The following is a 6,037-nucleotide window of genomic DNA, read 5'->3' as shown; positions in this document are numbered from 1 at the left end:
TCAAGTCCATACTTAGCGCTAAAATCTCTAAAAGTGTTTGTCTCAATAAAAGATTTAACGCAATCAAACTGGAAATTCATACCTGACTCCTTACCTTCCTCCAGCTCCCAATCTTCAGAGTTGCGTTTGATTCTCTCCAATAAATTCCACTTGTGATCAATATACTTCTTCATAAAAGAACCGGTACAAGAAGTGTCAAGCATGGTACGATCTTCATGAGAAAGCCGAGCATAAAAGTTTTGAGTGATGATTTCTCTCGAGAGCTCATGATTGGGGCATGAATATAGCATTGATTTAAGCCTCCCCCAAGCTTGTGCTATGCTTTCCCTGTCACGAGGCCAAAAGTTATAAATAAAGTTCCGATCACGATGTACTAAATGCATAGGATAGAACTTTTGATGAAATTCCAATTTCAACCGATTCTAGCCCCATGATCCAGTATCATCACATAGCCTATACCATGTCAATGCCTTATCCTTCAAATAAAAAGGAAAGACTTTCTTATTTACCTCATCCTCGGGCAAACCTGCAAGCTTAAATAAACCACAAACTTCATCTACATAGATTAGATGCAAGTCTGGATGTGAAGATCCATCTCCTGTAAAAGGATTAGCCATCAGTTTCTCAAGCATACCCGAAGGAATTTCATAAAAGATATTTTCAGTAGGTACATCAGGTTGAAGAACAACTCCTTGTGCTTCCGTTCGTGGTGAAGATACCCCGAACAAACTCCTCAAAGGAATAGTTTCCCTAGTGAAAAGTGACAATAAATTTCAGCACAGTATATAAATGTTTCCTTACCAATTTCCACTTACCAAAGGCGCTTCAATCCCCGGCAACGTCGCCAGAAAAGAGTCTTGATGACCCACAAGTATAGGGGATCAATCGTAGTCCTTTTGATAAGTAAGAGTGTCGAACCCAACGAGGAGTAGAAGGCTCTGATAAACGGATTTCAGCAAGGTAATAACTGCAAGCAGTGAAAGTAGCGGTAACAAGTGATTGTGTAGCGAGGTGAAACGTAGCAAGCAAAAAGTAACAAGTAACAAGTAGTAGCAACGATGCAGAAAGTGGCCCAGTCCCTTTTGTAGCAAGGCACAAGCCTGAACAAAGTCTTATAGGAGGAAAAACGCTCCCGAGGACACACGGGAGTTTCTGTCATGCTAGTTTCATCAAGTTCATATGATTCGCGTTCGTTACTTTGATAGTTTGATATGTGGGTGGACCGGCGCTTGGGTACTGCCCTCAATTGGACAAGCATGCCACTTATGATTAACCTCTCTCGCAAGCATCCGCAACTACAAAAGAAGAATTAAGACAATGTCTAACCATAGCATTAAACTAGTGGATCCAAATCAGCCCCTTACGAAGCAACGCATAGACTGGGGTTTAAGCTTCTCTCACTCCAGCAACCCATCATCTACTTACTACTCCCCAATGCCTTCCTCTAGGCCCAAGTATGGTGAAGTGTTATGTAGTCGACGTTCACATAACACCACTAGAGGAAAAGACAACATACAGCATATCAAAATACCGAACGAATATCGAATTCACATGACTATTATTAACATGACTTATCCCATGTCCTCAGGAACAAAAGTAACTACTCACAAAACATAATCATAATCATGATTAGAGGTGTAATGAATAGCATCAAGGATCTGAACATAAACTCTTCCACCAAGTAATCCAACTAGCATCAACTACAAAGAGTAATCAACACTACTAGTAACCTTACAAGTACCAATCGGAGTCGTGAGACGGAGATTGGTTACAAGAGATGAACTAGGGATTGGAGAGGAGATGGTGCTGATGAATATGTTGATGAAGAGGCCTCCCCTCCGACGAGAGGAGTGTTGGTGATGACGATGGCGATGATTTCCCCCTCCGGGAGGGAAGTTTCCCCGGTAGGATCGTCCTGCCTGAGCTCTAGATTGGATCTGCTCAAGTTCCACCTCGTGGCGGCGGCGAAACCACGAAAAATCTCCCGAATGATTTTTTTTTTGGAACGAAACCCTTCATATAGCAAAGGGGGGAGCTAGTGGGCCGTCAGGCAGCCCACAAGCCCCCACTCCGCCACCAGGGGGTGGTGGTGGCAGGGCTTGTGGCGCCCTGGCAGCCCGCCTCCGGTACTTCTTTCGCCGAGTATTTTTTATATAATCCCAAAAAATCCACGTAACTTTTCAGGGCATTTGGAGATGTGCAGAAGAGTGGACTAAGATTTGCTCCTTTTCTAGTCCAGAATTCCAGCTGCCTGAATTCTCCCTCTTCAAATAAACCTTGCAAAATAAGAGAGAAAAGGCATAAATATGGTACCACAAAGTAATATAACAGCCCATAAAGCAATAAATATCAACATGAAAGCATGATACAAATTGGACGTATCAGTCCACAATACCTACATATGGATTGAGTAAGATCCTTCAAGTAAGTTTCCTATCTTTTATTGCAAGGGAAAATAAGCTTTGTACGATCTTCTGATGGCAAATAAATAAAAGCGAGGCACTGCATAATAAATTTTGCTATCATAAGGGACAATATAAAGTGACATTTCTTTGCATTAAGAGTTCACACATCCAAAAAATTAAATGCGCATGACAACCACTGCTTCCCTCTGTGAAGGGCCTATTTTTTACTTTCTCGAGTTTAACTCTATGCTTGAGTCAATAAAGTTTATCCCTCTTCCAACCTATTTGTCCTATAGTATCAAGCACCATGTGTTGATGAAAGATTAAGATTTATGTATCCAAGTGGATGTAGACGATCATGATTCATTATTGTTGACATTATCCTAGAGGTAAATAAGTTGGGTGGCGAGCCATTCAAGCCTCTATCTTCATATGTGTCCTATGGAAACATGAGCTCTAAAAATATGCATTGAGCATGAGCAATCATGGAAGATTAAATGATAGTTGAGTATGTGAGCTTCCCAACAAGAAAGACTTACATAGACTCTCCTCTGAATCATGATGAATTATGATTGCCACAATAATTGAGAATATGGTTTGTTGACTATCCGTAAAGTTTATGCTTCATACTCCAATCGTTGTGAATGGATCATCACTTGTTTATGAGAAGTTATATAATAAAATACTTGATACTATGCTAATACTCATTATTCTCTCATGCTTGTATTCTTTATCGACACCTATCTCTCAAATCATGTGGTCATTATTTTTAAGCTAGGCTTCCGATTGAGGACAAGCAAGGTCTAAGCTTGGGGGAGTTGATACGCTCATTTTGCATCATGAATTACTATTGATAATTGTGTTGATCATGTCCATTATCCATTATGGTCACACAATTCTTATGCCTTTTCTCTCTAAATATGCAAGGTACATGAGTGAGAGGGAAATATGTGGAAACTAGAATTCTGGACCGGGAAACCGAGAAAAAGGCAGAAAAAACAACTTGCTCCAAATGATCTAAAACTTTATGGAGAATTTTCTGAAATATTTGATAATTTCTAGGCCAAAAATATACCAGAGATGGGCCACCAACTGGGCACAAACCAACACGGTGCCCCTTGCCGTGCCCTGATGGGTTGTGGGGCCCTACCTGGCCCTCTTGCGAACATCTTCTCCTATATGGTGTGTTTTACCCTAGAAAAAATCATAAGTTATCTTTCGGTACGAAGCGCCACCGTCTCAAAGTGGAAACCTGGGCACATGCCCTTTTGCTGTGTGGTAGAAATTCCGCCATGGGGATTCCCCTCTAGGAGGGGGAATCAAAGCCATCGTCATCACCAATGGTTCCTCCTTCGTGGGAGGACCAATCTTCATCAACATCTTCACTAGCACCATCTCATCTCCAACCCTAGTTCATCACGTGTATTCAATCTTTGTCTCAAAACCTCAGATTGGTATGAGTGGGTTACTAGTTGTGCTGATTACATCTTGTAGTTGATGCTTGTTGGATTACTCGATGGAAGATATTATGTTCAGATTCTTAATTATTGTTATTACACCTATGATCTTGAACATGTTGATGATGTGTGAGTAGTAATTATTGTTCTTGAGGACATGGGAGAAGTCTTGTTATAAGTAATCATATAAAGTTGGTATTTGTTTGATATTTTGATGATATGGATGTTGTTACTTCTCTTAGTGGTGTCATGTGAACGTAGACTACATGACACTTCACCATGTTATGGGCCTAAGGGAAGTCATTGTGGAGTAACAAATAGATGATGGGTTGCGCGAGTGATAGAAGCTTACACCCCAGTTTATGCGTTGCTCCATAAGGGGCTGATTTGGATCCACATGTTTCATGCTATGGTTAAATTATTCTCAATTCTTCTTTCATGGTTGTGTTGGGTAACGTAGCATAAATTCAAAAAAATCCTACGCGTATTCAGATCTTCCTATGGAGAGACCAACAACAAGATAGGGGTGAGTGCATCTTCATACCTTTGAAGATCGCTAAGCGGAAGCGTTGCTAGAACGCGGTTGATGGAGTCTTACTCGCGGCGATTCAGATTGCGGTGTGATTCCAATCTAGTGCCGAACTACGGCACCTCCGCGTTCAGCACACGTGCAGCCCGGTGACGTCTCCCGCACCTTGATCCAGCAAGGAGGAGGGAGAGGTTGGAGAAGATCTCTGGAAACACGACGGCGTGGTGTCGATGGAGAGACGAGGGCTCCCGGCAGGGCTTCGCCAAGCACCGTGGGAGGAGGAGGAAGGAAGGGAGCAGGGTTGCGCCGAGAGGAGAAGAAACCGTGTGCAAAACAGCCCCAAACCCCTCTCTATTTATAGGAGGAGGGAAGGGGGTGCCACCCCTAGGGTTTCCCCCCTAGGTGGTGCGGCAGCCCTCCCAGATGGGAGGTGTGGCGGCTAGGGCAGGGGGGTGGTGCACCCCTTAGGTGGGCCTTAGGCCCACCAGCGCCAGGGTTCCCCCCTCCCTTCTCTCCCTCCTGCGCCTTGGGCCTCTTGTGGGAGGCGCACTAGCCCACTTTAGGCTGGTTTCCCTCCCCCTTTTGGCCCATGCTACCTGTTGGGCCTGGTGGCCCCTCTCGGTGGACCCCCGGGACCATTTCCGGTGGTCCCGGTACGCTACCGGTGACGCGCGAAACATTTCCGGTGTCCTAAACCATCCATCCTATATATCAATATTTACCTCCGGACCATTCGGGAGCTCCTCGCGACGTCCGGGGTCTCATCCGGGACTCCGAACAACTTTCGGTAACCTCGTATAACATTTCCCTATAACCCTAGCATTATCGAACCTTAAGTGTGTAGACCCTACGGGTTCGGGAAGCATGCAGACATGACAGAGACGCTCTCCGGCCAATAACCATCAGCGGGATCTAGATACCCATGGTGGCTCCCACTTGCTCCAGGATGATCTCATCGGATGAACCACAATGTCAAGGATTCAATCAATCCCGTATACAATTCCCTTTGTCTGTCGGTATAGAACTTGCCCGAGATTCGATCGTCGGTATACCTATACCTTGTTCAATCTCGTTACCGGTAAGTCTCTTTACTCGTTCCGTAGCACGTCATCGTGTGACTAACTCCTTAGTCACATTGAGCTCATGATGATGTTCTACCGAGTGGGCCCAGAGATACCTCTCCGTCACACGGAGTGACAAATCCCGATCTCGATTCGTACCAACCCAACAGACACTTTCAAAGGTACCCATAGTGCACCTTTATAGTCACCCAGTTACGTTGTGACGTTTGATACACCCAAAGCACTCCTATGGTATCCGGGAGTTGCACAATCTCACGGTCGAAGGAAAATACACTTGACATTAGAAAATCTTTAGCATACGAACAATACGATCTAGTGCTATGCTTAGGATTGGGTCTTGTCCATCACATCATTCTCCCAATGATGTGGTCCCGTTATCAATGACATCTAATTTCCATGATCAGGAAACCATGATCATCTATTGATCAATGAGCTAGCCAACTAGAGGCTTGCTAGGGACACATTGTGATCTATTTATTCACACATGTATTACTGTTTCCTGTTAATACAATTATAGCATGAACAATAGACGATTATCATGAACAAGGAAATATGATAATAACC

The sequence above is a fragment of the Hordeum vulgare genome, chromosome 1H (assembly GCF_904849725.1).
Source record: "Hordeum vulgare subsp. vulgare chromosome 1H, MorexV3_pseudomolecules_assembly, whole genome shotgun sequence".
NCBI lineage: Eukaryota > Viridiplantae > Streptophyta > Magnoliopsida > Poales > Poaceae > Hordeum > Hordeum vulgare.
The sequence above is the reverse complement of the archived record's forward strand: the minus strand, read 5'-3'. Positions refer to the sequence as shown.